The 14,697-nt window shown below is 42.2% G+C and overlaps 1 protein-coding gene and 1 long non-coding RNA gene across 2 annotated transcripts in view; one reads left to right on the top strand and one right to left on the bottom strand.

Moving 5' to 3' along the window:
• LOC310793861 (protein sidekick-1-like) overlaps nucleotides 1-14,697 on the top strand; it is a gene marked incomplete at both ends in the record, with an annotated part of 384,133 nt that overhangs the window by 76,692 nt on the left and 292,744 nt on the right. The window lies entirely within an intron of this gene.
• Nucleotides 5,244-6,160, bottom strand: LOC310793558. The gene is made up of 3 exons (XR_014553527.1): nucleotides 5,842-6,160; nucleotides 5,565-5,636; nucleotides 5,244-5,377 (listed from the first exon to the last, which is right to left on the bottom strand). It is a non-coding gene; the product is annotated as an uncharacterized lncRNA (long non-coding RNA).

Here is a 14,697-nt window from a genome sequence, read left to right as displayed (position 1 = left end):
TGGGCCAGGTCTATGAAACCAGCCCAATATTGTAACACATAGTGGCTGACATTAGTGGTACAGCCGACCCTTGCAGGCACCAGGATAAGGGTTTGGTAAACAAATCTGACAATCTGCGTTCATTCAATCACAGTCCCTATAGGTACTATGAATTTCACTCAAGTGCTTGTGTAAATTCACTGTCTAGAAATTGTTAGAAATGGTCAAAGTTACAACTGATCCAAATTATGTTTGAAGCAAATAGCAAATGGTGGAACTAAAGTTACTTCTGTGTAGTAATCATTACTTCTGGATATTGGATGTTGGATATTTTGCATGAGAGAACGTCAAATTAGTGAATCAAATCAATCTAGATTGTAGATTGATATTGACCCCACTTTCGAGACTGCTTAACGATTAGAGTCTTTATCGATACAACTACTTAGTTTACAACTACTAAGTTTCGTTTAACGATGGTTGACAACCAAATTAATTGATTTGTAAAACTTTATTAGACAACCAATGTATGTTTGTACACCGGAGTGATCTGATTTAAAGTAGGCTACATAGCTCTTGTCTTTCGAGACATAACATTATGTATGCAGTTAACATTTGGAAAGTGTAGTAAGAAAGAGTTGTTGTGTTTGATGTGTGTTAATGTTTGGAAAGTGTAGTAAGAAAGAGTTGTTGTGTTTGATGTGTGTGTTAATGTTTGGAAAGTGTAGTAAGAAAGAGTTGTTGTGTTTGATGTGTGTTAATGTTTGGAAAGTATAGTAAGAAAGAGTTGTTGTGTTTGATGTGTGTTAATGTTTGGAATGTGTAGTAAGAAAAGAGTTGTTGTGTTTGATGTGTGTTAATGTTTGGAAAGTGTAGTGAGAAAAGTTGAATTAAGTTGTAATACATACAACAAACATATTGTAACAATGGACACATTGTCTGAAATCCCTCATCTATAGGCTTGTAAGGAGAGGAGAAGAGAGGGAAGAGGGGGGAGGCGAGGAGACGTGAGGTGAGGAGAGGAGAGGAGAGGAGAGGGGAGGAAAGGAGAAGAGGAGAGGAGAGAAAAGGAGAGGAGATAGGAGGGGGTGAGGTGTGGAGAGGAGAGAAGAGGAGAGGTGGGGAGAGACAAAGTTGAATTAAGTTGTAATACATACAACAAAACATATTGTAAGTGTGATATACATTTTAATTTTATAACAATTGTATTACAAAGATTATTATTATATACCATTATTATTATTATTATTATATATATATATATATATATACTTGGTGTTTGTCTACAAAACATAAAGTCTCACAGTAAATTAACCAATTCTGTGAGGAGGACTAGTTAGTTATATAATAATATAGTTAGTAACTATTAAAATAATCATATAAAATACGAAAAATAAAACTAAGATGTTTGTTCACGTTCCATATTCTATATTTTGAAATAATACCCGTAGGTCACGGATATCCGGGGTCTGGGTTGTACCAAGATTGAGAGTGGTTGAGATTTGTGAAATCTTCAACTGTAATAAAAAACGAGAGGGGTCCATGCTACTGTAACGTTATATCAATTTTTGGTCATATCGACGAAGACCAGGCCAATTCTACAGATCGTAGTGTATGCTAGCTAGCTAGCGCTAAGCTAACACTGATTCAATGTCGCCATATGTTTGAACCAAATGCTGTACAACACAAACAAGTTGTAAACCATTAATACTTACGCTCACACGTATAGTGATGCAGCTGTGTTTGAACCAAATGCTGTACAATAACGTAACAAACTCTGATAGGACACATAGGTTGGCGTGTGTATGTATTCCAGTAAATATAATAACGCATCCGTTATTGCATACGCATAAACAACAAACTAACTTTTATCAATGCATCAATTTGGTCATTCAGTGGCGTTTTACTGTAATGCAAAGTAAGTAGCGTTAGCTGATACATTAGCCAAAGTACCGGTAGTATCTGACTACCCATAATGCATTACGGCGATAAGGGAGACAGGGCAAACGCCATAGTCATACACCATAGTCTGTATTCAATTGTTTTCAATTCAAACCTGAAATTGAAACCTCAATCTGTATTAATCAAATTTAGTTCAAAGCTTAATAGGCTTATAGCCTATCAAAAAAAAACATCATGGTGATGTCACAATTGGATCCGGAGTGGGAAAAACATGGGAAAATACATAATATCACACATGAATGATGAAGTTGACTGGAATGTTTCAGTGTGTCATGTTTACCTGTGAATTTGTGGGTGCGTGTGTTTGTGGCTGGCTGTGAATATGTGTGTGAGTAGGTGGGTGGGTGAGTGGGTGGGTGGGTGGGTGGGTGTGTGTGTGTGTGTGTGTGTGTGTGTGTTGCCCGGATGGAATCTACAGAATAGCCTTGGGAATACCCAGAATGCTTTGCTATACATTAGTAGGCTATACTAGCTAAGATAGCCTGCCACAACATGCAATTATGGAATATTTGCATGCACAACATGCAATTATGGAATATTTACATGTACAACATGCAATTATGGAATATTTGAATGGTGGATACATTGTACATTGTATTGTACATACATATAAGTGCGGCATGGGAGGAAAAAACTGTGGGGCCTCTATGGGTGAGTCAGAGAAATACGTGAGCAAGCAGCTATTCATAGCTTTCAAGGGGCGTTACGTGCTGCCGGGAACGCCCACCTGATCTCGCCGCTATTCGTAGCTTTCAAGGGGTGTTACGTGTTGCAGGGAACGCCCACCTGATCTCGCAGCTATTCGTAGCTTTCAAGGGCGTTACGTGCTGCCGGGAACGCCCCCCCACCTGACGGTCAAAAAAAACAAACAAGTTTATTTAAAACAGAAGTGATTGCGAAATCGACAGAACACCGGCCGTGGTAATAGACAATGTCATGTGGGGGATGGGGTAGGATGGGCTGGCAGGGGAAGCCTGGGTGAGTCAGAGATTGCAAAATCGACAGAGCACCGGCCGTGGTAATAGACAACGTCACGTGGGGGAGGGGGTGGAAAGGGGAACCTGGGGGCCGGTTGAGTCAGAGAAAACATCAACAACAGACAGTGAGCAAGCAGAGGAATCTGTCGTTGGTGAGGGGCCTGAGATAGAGGAATCTATAGGCTAGTTTAGTAGCTCCTAAAATGGGCCAAATGTATTTGGCCGAGACAGAAAATGCTGGTGTTTCACAAGTCGCGTCCATAACAACAGCGAGCAAAAGAGATATTACCCACTATGTAAAATGATCCAGCTGGGTTTGCATAATGATTGCTCAAATGTATTTCCCCCGAGATCAAAAAAAAACGCTGCTATTTTGTCGTGAGCTGTGGTATGGGGTAAAATGGGGAAGTGGCCTTTGGAGGCCTTTTGAAATAACCACTTTCCACAAGAAAAGTGATTTAAAAGCACAAGGCAAAAAAAATGGAGAAGTACACTTTGCAGAACTATTGAAATAACCACTTTCCACAAGAAAAGTGTTTTTAAGCACAAGACAAAAAAATGGAGAAGTACACTTTGCAGAAGTACTGAGAAATTGATTTTTACCCAAATAGAAATCACTTCCCCTTTTCAAAAAAGCGGAAGTAACCCTTTTGAGGAAGTTCTAAAAAAATAAAATTATTTTTCTTTTCAAGGGGTGCTAACCCTACACTACTACTCACACACACACACACACACACCATTCCTTTAGGGAAAAGCTGGTCTGTGCTGGGCCACCACATGCTCCCTTTAGGCTCCAGGAAAATTGTGGTTTTGGAATGTGAATGTGATGTGATGTGTGTGTGTGTGTGTGTGTGTGTGTGTGTGTGTGTGTGTGTGTGTGTGTGTGTGCATGTGTGTGTGTGTGTGTGTGTGTGTGCGTGAGTGTGTGTGTGTGTGTGTGTGTGTGTGTGTGTGTGTGTGTGCGTGAGTGTGTGTGTGTGTGTAGGGGTGATGCAGCAGAGTCAAGAAGAATTGAAAGCAGGGAAAATGTGGCATGAAAAAGATGTCATGATTCTGACGCTGTCTAATGACACAAACAGAGCTATCAAAGACATAAGGGGAGAGAGAGAGAGAGAGAGAGAGAGAGAGAGAGAGAGAGAGAGAGAGCGAGAGAGAGAGAAAATTTCCAGACAAGATGGTGTGCAGCTGCAGTGGAGTTGTATTTTTCCGTGCTGTGCTGGAGTGCGAAAAGTTGAAAGTATGTGTTTACTTCTCTGATGGCTACAGAGTTTTTCACTTTATGCCTCATTAAGGAGAGAGAGAGAGAGAGAGAGAGAAAGAGGAAGTTGGGTAAAGAGGGAGGGATGTACTGTAGGGAGTGAGAGAGGAAGGGAGAGAGAGAGACAGAGAGAGAGAGAGAGAGAGAGGAGATATCCGTTTGTGTATGTTTGTGTCTCACCATCTCCAGCTAGTTAGTTTGCTAAGCTGATAAACAGTCCCTTCATGACAGCTCTGCTTCATAACTCTTCAGCTCTGCTCTGCTGTGTGTGTGTGTGTGTGTGTGTGTGTGTGTGTGTGTGTGTGTGTGTGTGTGTGTGTGTGTGTGTGCGTGCGTGCGTGCGTGTGTGCGTGCGTGCGTGCGAGAGAGAGAGAGAAAGAGAGAAAGAGAGAGTTTTGTGTGTGAGAGAGAGATGTTTTGTGTTCATGTGCATGTTGGGATGAGATATTCCCACTCTCCGTGGTTTTGAATGCATCTAATTGAGCCATCCTGGTGCATGCTGACATTATCCTTGGCCAAGTGCCACTGGCTATTCACTACATGTATACACTATACATCTTTCCAATTAAAATGATGCTGTGCTATGACTCCGCCCCTCTATGACTTTAAGTGAGACAGGGTTGTGTCTGCATCAAAACACTGCCCAGAAAGATTTCAGGCATTGCTCCCAGTCAACGTAACACATCAAGCAACCCAGGAACTGTTTTCACATGTCACGCCTGTGTTTCCTATCTCTCTCTTCTTGATCTGTACAATAAAGGCAAAGGTCTAAAATAAATTAATTTTTTAAATTAGAAAGTGCTATTTCTAGGGATGGGTACCGTTCACATTTGAACCGATACCGGTACGGTACCGGTACCTGGAATTCGGTACGGTACCCAAAACGGTACCATTTTCGGTACTTTACACACTCTATTAACAAAAAAATTACAGTTGTAAAAAAAAAAAAAAAGTCCAAACTTCTCAATTTCAACATTGTTCTTTATTTAGCACATTATTTATTTAGCACCAGACAAAATAAAACTCCTCCCTACAATACCTCCCTACCTCTCCCCTCCCAAACCAAGAGTTGTAGCAGCAAGGTTAGTTTAGTGGGGTTGGGGAAATAGTACTTGATGTCCAACACAGCTTCCAGCAGGGCCTGGTCTTCATCTTCAAAGAGCTCCCCAAGTGCTGAAAGTTTCTTCTGTTTATTGAGTGGTATCTGAAAATAAAAAAAGGCATCGTGATTGCGTGATTCATCAAGCATTATTTGTGTTATCAATAGAAAGAAGTGTCAGTGCTATGCACATCTTAATAGAAATGACAATTGATTGTTAGTAACATAGCTTAGGCTACACTATGAATAACACACCCATTATCACTCGTCATTATGCAAAATAATAATTTACCTGAACCATATCCACCGCTGAGAAGAGGGTGAATCGTGTCCTCCTGTGCGGCTGTCACTGGCACATGGTTACCTAGCAATGAAAGCAAGAGTGCAACGTTAAATAACACGTCTCACGGTCGGTGATACGAGCTGATGATAATTATTATAGAACGTTAACAACGCTAAGCTATAAAGCTAACTCAGCCAAGAAGACAGTGAAAAGCCCTGTTATCTAACAACCACAACGGCAGTGAAACAACTTATCCAGCTAACGCTAGCAAATTAAATAACGTTACCTGATGTTGTAGAAGTCGATGCCTCTCTCAAGTTCCGTCATCATCCTCCTGCAAGACTTCAGCTAACGTTACAGCTGACGAGCTGAGGAGGTGGCTAACGTTAGCTGCCGTGCGGTGTCTGCTTCATTCACTCAGGTTATCTAACACGTTACAGTCTTCAGCATTTAGCTAAATACATCTTGTGTTTGACCATGCTTCCTCAAGTTTGAGGTGTTTCCCTAGTCAGCTTTGCAATTCACATCACAAATGTTGCAACCAGTGTTGTCTGAGTCTATCTTGGTAAAGTGTAGCCACAGCTTTCGGCTGGCCCTGTTTTGCTTTCAGGATCTTCAGGTAGAGTGACGTATTGACGTAACGCGCTCTCCCGTGTTGCCTTAAGGTTCCGTCGGAATTTCTATTTTACCCACTCTCTTTCTATTACTCAGTTGCGTTCAAGTACCGAAATTTGGTACCGTTCGTTTATATGTGAACTGGTACGGGGCAGTACCGACGTATTTCGGTCGGTGCCTGTAAAAGTACCGAGTTCGGTACCCATCCCTAGCTATTTCTAAGTTCTATAGAAAGTTATCGATTTTGGCAGTGGTTTGTATCAGAATTTGCATAGTCTAATCTTCTTTTTTCTTTTTTAATGCCCATAACGTACGTTGATACTGGTCCACCAGACCTCCCTCACATCAAGTAAACCACAGTGACATTTCTTTGTAAAGTACAATGCTTCTTTGCACATTTCAACTAAATTGCTTCTAGCTTATTTCCTGTTGCAGTGTTTGCTAATGCAATACACCCATTTCTGAGGTGATAAAGCAGGAAGTAAAGCAGGTGTAACCAGTTCCATTACGTTTAGGTGTTCCAGTGCCAGGGCCCTCATTAATGTTATTAGTTACACCTGTCACTGAACATTTCAATTTGCAGAGAATATAATAATTGAAACCCCCATTAAGTTAGAAATGCATCTGTCGTGTTGATAAATGCCTATATTTTCAACACAACAGATCATAGAGGAATTTTGTTTTCTTTCCTTATTCTTTTTCCTTGTGTTTCTCTTTTCCCAGAGGAGCTCAAATAGGAACATATGAACAGAGCTGATGACTGCCTAGAGCACAACAAACATGAGCTCATTAGAACACATTGGAAGAGCCTTATATAAAGGCATAAGAGGAGCTTAGTTTGTAGTCTTATGCAGGGAGTGACATTCATTTTGGGTGAGCTGAACATTTTACATTTCATTTCAGTGGTCAGGAAACTCTTCGTGGTGAGCCATCTCCGAGTTTTATAGTCAGTGTTTTCCCTGCTATTAGGCTTCTGCCAAATGTGCCTCAGATATACTGTCTTTCAGTTCAAATAGCCTTTTTTGTGACACTTTTTTATGCTTGGCTTGTGTGAAATGTAATATAAATGAATGACTACAAGTAGCCAAGCATATGATTTTCTAACTATTAATTCCAGGGTAGGCACTGAGTAAATTTGTAGTTTGCCAGAATTAGTATCTTTACTCGTTTACATTAGCCCCATGACACTGGAGTCACACTGAAATTGAAGATGAATATGATGATATTTATTAGAGCAATGTGTTGTGGCACTATAATCTATCACTAGTCCAAACATTTACATTGCCTTGGCTTGGCTTGTGCAGCCTTGGTACATTATGCTGTACAGCACACCATAGCACATGAAAACAGTTCTAATGCCTGTCGATAATGTACTATTTTCAGAATAATTTTCAAAATAAATAATGCAGAAATGATCCATTAATCTTTCTGTGACACACTGTCTTTGAAAAGGCTGACTTGTTGCATTATGCATGGCATGCACTAATTAAAATGGAAAGAGTTTACATTCTGCAGTGTGACTTATCACTGGCACAGCTTGGATAACAAAAGACAACACTTCTCGCTGTGTGCAGAGCTGCTGGTTCTGCTGAAGTCTACCTCCGCATCCCAGCTCGGCCTTTGAAGTGAAATGTTGTTTGCTGTTAAAGTACAGGCTGAACACAATGACCTCCAACACAATGTCCTCCAATAGCCCTTGACCCTAGGAGCTTAATGTAAAGGTACATTTCGCTGCCTTATGCAGCATGTGATGTGCACAGTAGTACTAGTTAAAATCACAGCATGCCGGATCTTTTCCAAATTGTAGTTCAGTGATTCATCTAATCATGCTGAAATGTTTTTTTTTTTTTTATTGTATATGCTGTTACACCTCTGAGACTGTGTGAGAATGAGATAAAAGAAGCCCTAAACAGCAGAGTTACAGTTCTGTTTGTTTATTACATTTCTACTCTCACATTGTTTTTTCTTTCAGTGGGTTATCTGTTTCTTAAAGGAACACTCTGCCCATTTTCAACCAGCTTTGTATCATTAGAACATCAGTAGTATATCAGAAAACTGTAAACGGTTTTGAAGTCTGTCATTTAATTTGACAGTTATTGAGTGTTAAAGTGTGGACCAGTGACATCACTGGTCCACACTAACTCAAATTAATAACTCCTTAACTCAAATCAACTCTCAATAACTGTCAAACTATTCATCATTCATCTAGTTTGACAGTTATTGAGAGTTGATTTGAGTTAATGAGTTATTAATTTGAGTTAGTGTGGACCAGTGATGTCACTGGTCCACACTTTAACACTCAATAACTGTCAAATTAAATGACAGACTTCAAAACCGTTTACAGTTTTCTGATATACTACTGATGTTCTAATGATACAAAGCTGGTTGAAAATGGGCGGAGTGTTCCTTTAACATAAACATTCTAAATTGCCCCTAGCTTACTTCCTCTTTGCTAATTCAATAGGTGACAGGAAATAAGCTAGGTTTCTAATTGTTCCCTGGCAACACAATTGTTTTGGAAATTGTAATGCCTCACATTACTTAGTTACTCAAAAAGTAATCAGATTACACTGACCACAGCTAGCGCCACATCTCCGAAACACGCCGCCTCTGAGAACACAAACGGTAGCTAGCTAGCCTGCTAGCCTCGCAAACGGGAGCTCCTAAGCCAACCCGTGTCACCATAATACCCAGAGTGCCTTGCAGTAGTGTTTACCGTCGTCTCCTGTTAGTGACGTCATCAGTATGCGACAGCTGAGCTAGCTAGCCACAAGCTAGGTAACGGGAATAACAATGTTCGCTGAGCATGTGGGCAATGTTTCTCTGTTCTCTCTGTTTACATTTTTGTCCCGCTGATGATGTCATCAGTGTCGTGAGCTATTGCTTAATTCACCAACTGTACGGGGCTGACTCGTGACATGACTCGCCTGTTTAAAGTAGAATAGATGATAGAAAATATGTTTTGGGGGTAATTGACAGGTCACATGACAGGTCACATGTCCAGTGATCAAGCAGCATGCTGATCCCCAATAGCAGGCGGAGCTGCGGCTCTGGGAAATGTCTGGTGCAGTCTCTCGCGTGATGCGCAAGTACCCCGAAATGGCGACAGGCCACACTAGGCTTCAAAACAGGAGTCCAAAAACTAATGGGTGAGGGCACGGTAGCTACTTCCAGATATTTATATACGGTCTATAATGGTGCGCATGCACGTATGCGCGTGCACATATACACACGCATGCACGCACGCACGCACGCACGCACGCACACACACACACACACACACACACACACACACACACACACACACACACACACACACACACACACACACACTCTCACACAGTAAATCACATACACAGTAAAACTCTGCCTCTCTCTCTCTCTCTCTCTCTCCACTGGGGTACCAGTCCAGAGCTCTTCCTGAAGGAAAATTAATTTGTCACAGGTTACAGAGAGCACCCGGCAACATCTCGCTGATTAGTAAAGAAATACGATGTGTACACTACACTCATGGATATGGATAAGAGCTCATCAAAATGACTCAACAAATTACAAGTAATCCTGCAACAAAAGAAAATTGCTACTACGAAGTAAATATGAACTAAATTCTTTGTATTGTTTCATGCCAAGTGAGAAAATCAGTGGAAGGCCCTCTGCTAACTGAGTAAACTGTTGTGTTTTACTGCACTGATGTTCTCTCTTTGAATTGATGTACTGTAGGTGTTCTGTCTTCCGGGCCTTGCACCTGAGGTGAAGGGAGAAACCATCACTCACCCTGTGTTCTGTGGTTCTGATGCAGCCCACTCACCTGTGTGTTCATTAGGTGCCTTTTTCACTCCAATAGCAAAGTACAGATGTTCAGGCAAATTTCATTTCGGCAGTGCCATTTTCCCATTCAAAAAATCTGATCCCGCACAGAAAGTATTTCTTCATTTTTACAATGCTAAATATACTATTCAGGTTCTCAAAAATGTCATGATAACTTATTCGGCAAAATTTAAATGTCAAAACACAAGTACCGTAAATAAATGCTATTGACTCTAAAATCTGCATGCTGGAACACACACACACACACACACACACACACACACACACACACACACACACACACACACACACACACACACACACACACACACACACACACACACACACACACAGACAGACACCGTCACAATAGGAACAGGAAATTGAGTGGAGAAAGCGCGTGTTGTGGATTTTTAACCCAAATAGACACACAGAGCACAACAGCTCCCTGGAGGCTTGTTTTATTACCGTAAATTCCGGACTATAAGCCGCGGCTTTTTTCCCGTTTTTTGGCCCCTGCGGCTTATATAACGGTGCGTCTTATCTATGGATTTTTTCAGAAAAAAAAAAAAAAAAAAAAAAAAATCTCTCTTTTTTAGCACTCTTTCTAACTATAAATCCACTTCTGTTTTAATTTCCTCTCTTGCCCTCTTTTCACCACACCGCGGACACTGTGTGCACTGTAAAAATAAACAACAGTGGTGTTGTGTTATGTTGTTTTGTTGAAATGTTACGGTAATACGGTAAATGGGAGCTTCCTCAAACAGCCATCTCTTTCCCGACAATCCCCTCTGTGCGTGACCACTTACATATGGTAATTACGGTAAGCAAACGGCCACAAGCCCATCAACTCCCTCCCCCGACTACCAGGAGAAAATCACAAACTTCGGCGAATTCACACAAAGGAAGATCAAGGAATATTCCATCGAACCGGAGCAGATCATAAATATGGATGAAGTGCCTTTGACGTTCGACCTGCCACTCACTCGGACTGTTAACAAGAAGCGCCCTGGAGGATTCTTTCACCAAAAAAAAGCTTTGCTCGTTCTCGACAGCATGAGAACGAGCAGTAGATGATCATGAGGTGGTTTTTCAGACGTGTCGATATAGCAGTTTATCGCAAAAGTGTAATGGAAACACATTTTTCGCATTTGCACGTCATGTGACCCATATTATCCCTTGGAAAAGGAGCGGAAAATAAGTTTGGTAAGTAAGGTTCGATAGCCGTGTCAAAACCTCCGCAGCAAGTGGAAAACTTTGAAGCAACGCTACCTAGCAGAAAGACGAGTGTTGTGCAAAAGCGTAGCCGGGCAAATTAGATAATGTTTAATGGCAGAAATCGGTCCATGGTGACAGCAGGCTGCCTGTGTGCGCGCATTTGGCACAGCGGCGAGATGAGAGGATGAAAAGCACACACTGGTGCGGTGGTGCTGTCTGAAGTGAATACAGTGACTGTGAGTAGGCTAATACATTGCACACGTTTCAGGTGCAATTATAGAACCAAATCAGCCTTTTCCCCCCTCCATCTCTAAATCGGACCAGTTGTAGGCTATTAGGCTACCTTTTTTCCTCTGCCTGTCGCGCTGACTGCATTCACGCAGCCAGCAACATTTTGCGACTCATTTTCTTTTGAATTGATAATCAGGCTCGTTTATATGCATTGTAACTTCATGTTGGGATTTCCATTGACCATTGGTTGGATTTGAGCATGCAGGGGACGGGATATGGGGCAGATCCCCGTGCGTAATCACTGTGGCAGCTGCTGCAACGGGGAATCACTCAAACGCAACTTCAATGGAAACGCCTACAAGTCGCAATTGTACATTGTCGAAGTTGTAGAAATATCGCAATTCTTTTGCGAAAAACTGTAATGGAAACACAGCTATAGATGAAGAGGAGTTCGTTGGTTTTGAGTGACAATGAAGGAGAGAGGAGAGTGGTTGACGAAGCCACCCTGAACCTGTTCGTTTCCGACACTGAAGATGAGGACTTTGGTGGTTTCAGTACGCAGGAAGAAGAGGAAGACGAGCATTAGTGACTTGACTTCTCTGGTTACAGGTTTGCTGCACATATAGCCTATTGTTGTGTGATTTTGTCTGGGGATTAGTGACCTGACTTTTGTTTTGTTTTGTTGAAATGTTAATAAATGGGAGCTTCCCCAAACAGCCATCGCTTTCCCGACATTCCTCTCTGTGCACGAACCCTTTCATATGGTAATTAAACATCAAAACACCCGCGGCTTATAGACCGGTGCGGCTTATAGAAGAAAAAAATAGTCAATTTTGGTCCCGCGGCTTATACACCGGTGCGTCTTATAGTCCGGAATTTACGGTACCTTATTTCTATTTAGAATCTTTCACTGCGGTGTCAGAATTTGAATTCAAGGAAATGTCTCGACAGTGTGTGACGACTAGACTGTCCAAAGTGTTACAGGTTTTATGGACTAAACTCAACAATATTATTTTGGTGTGTTGACAATCCCTGTGTGTGTGTGTGTGTGTGTGTGTGTGTGTGTGTGTGTGTGTGTGTGTGTGTGTGTGTGTGTGTGTTTAAATAAATATCACAAAAAAATATATATATATTTATTTTGGGGCGCATGTTTTGCTGTTTGCTGTCCCTATCTTCTCATTTGTTAAAGCGATTTATTTTGCCCACTAGAGCTGTAACATCAGACATAAACACAGTCTATAAAAGACATAGGTACGGCTTCCCATGCCACTCGTATCGCTCTGCTATAGCTGTCTCAGTCTACGCTCGGCAACCTGAGCAGCCTGTGCCGTGGAGACATGCAGAGCGAGCCACAGAGTAAGTAAGTAAGTAAGTAAACCTTTATTTATAAAGTGCTCTTCGTAGCACGAGTGCACAGAGTGCTTCACAGAGGACCACATACAGTTTAAAACAAGTAATACAATTAAAACATCTCATATAATCAAAACATGTCTAAGAAAATGCAAAATTAGGCTAGCAGAAAAATAGCTAAAATAAAGACAGACGTTGCAAGCAGAAGAATGAAATAAATCAAAAGTCGGTAAAATCTATGTATGGCCGAAAGCTTTTCTGAACAGGAAAGTTTTTAATTGCTTTTTGAACACGAGTTCAGAGGAAGAGACTCTCAGGTCCAGAGGGAGAGTATTCCAGAGCCTTGGGGCCACCACCGCAAAGGCTCTATCACCCTTACTTTTTAATCCAGTTTAGAGCCCACTGAGCGCATTACAACATTTACAACATTTCTTTCACAGCCACGGCCGCTTCATTTTTCCCACTCACAGCCACAGGTTGATCCACATTATGCTCAAGCCTGGCTGGCTCACTCTCTTGGACAGGCTTGGAACCAACAAGCAACACAGAGAGGGGGCGTGGCTTCTTCCACTTCTTACAACAATATAACTCGCCTGTCTCACTAGATATAATAGTGGTCTGCGGGCATCTAGTAAAGCTGAGTATCACATTTAGCAGAGTGGTTGCCACTTATGGCAACCAAAGTCCAAGGAATTGGTTGACAATCTCTCAAAACTGGCAACCCTTAAAGTCGAGCTGAATTGAAAATCACAACAATCAAATTGATTTAGTTTTTCACACTTTTTCACATCATTTTTCAGGATTTCATTCATAACTGTAATGTACAGTATGCTGACGTCAGTCAGTACCTGGTCAGTAGTACTATCACATTTCTAGCCCGTTTCAACCAATCATGTCATGACATGACGGCTGTCAATCGATCTTCATTTCGAGGAGAACATTCTGAGCAGGCAAGATGGCTGCCTAGTGCCTGTAACCTGGGCAGACTTTTCTAGTGCATAAATGTTAATATACTCGGCCAGTAAGTATGTAACGTACAAAATAAAACAAACGGTAATTTCTTCATTCAATGTAGAATGCAAAGACATGTAACTGGCCCGTTAACTTGCATTCCATGAATAACGTTAACGTAACTGGCTCTTACCCCGGCAGCAGGCAGCACTCTCTGCCTCGGCTTTGAAACTGCAGTCTCCCCCGAGGCAGACACCTGGTCCTATCTCCTATCCACCCTTTGTCCGGTAAAATACATTGTTTTGCGGCGCGGACTGTGGAGCAGTACGGGCTTGTTCTGCCCCCAAGTCCGGTGGGATCGATCGATTTCACCCAGTGGGATCCACAGAATTCAAGCGCCAGGATTGGCCAATGTCAACTCCAGTCCCCAGAACCATCAAATCAAATCATCCACACGCTATGACCCGCCTCTCGACCCTGTTCCAGTCAAAGCAATGTTTGTTTTCACTCGGATACGTCATCACATACCCTGATGTCATATCATGCCATCTTTAATGTCGGGCCCTGAAACAAGGTGTTTTCTTGGTTTTGCTCTCTCTCTCTCGCTCTCTCTTTCTCTCTCTCTCTCCATCCATCCAGTTGATGGATGTATAAGTGAGTAAGTCAAGGCGAGGAAGAGGAATGTGATATCCCAGAGGGGCGAGCAGCAGATGGACCCTTCCACTGCCCTCAGTCCCCAGGAGCCTCCCCTCCCCACACTGACATCATTAGCTCTCTCAGAGGCCATGACCTCATCTTCTCCTGCTCCTCTCTCACACCGCTCTCCCTCCTCACCTCCTGCCCTCCTCTCTCACACCACTCTCTCCCTCCTCTCCTCCTGCCCTCCTCTCTCACACCACTCTCTCCCTCCTCACCTCCTGCCCTCCTCTCTCACACCACTCTCTCCCTCCTCTCCTCCTGCCCTCCTCTC

The sequence above is a fragment of the Poromitra crassiceps genome (genome assembly GCF_964638095.1).
Source record: "Poromitra crassiceps genome assembly, chromosome: 19".
Taxonomy (NCBI): domain Eukaryota; kingdom Metazoa; phylum Chordata; class Actinopteri; order Beryciformes; family Melamphaidae; genus Poromitra; species Poromitra crassiceps.
This window is presented reverse-complemented; position numbering and strand designations above follow the sequence as displayed.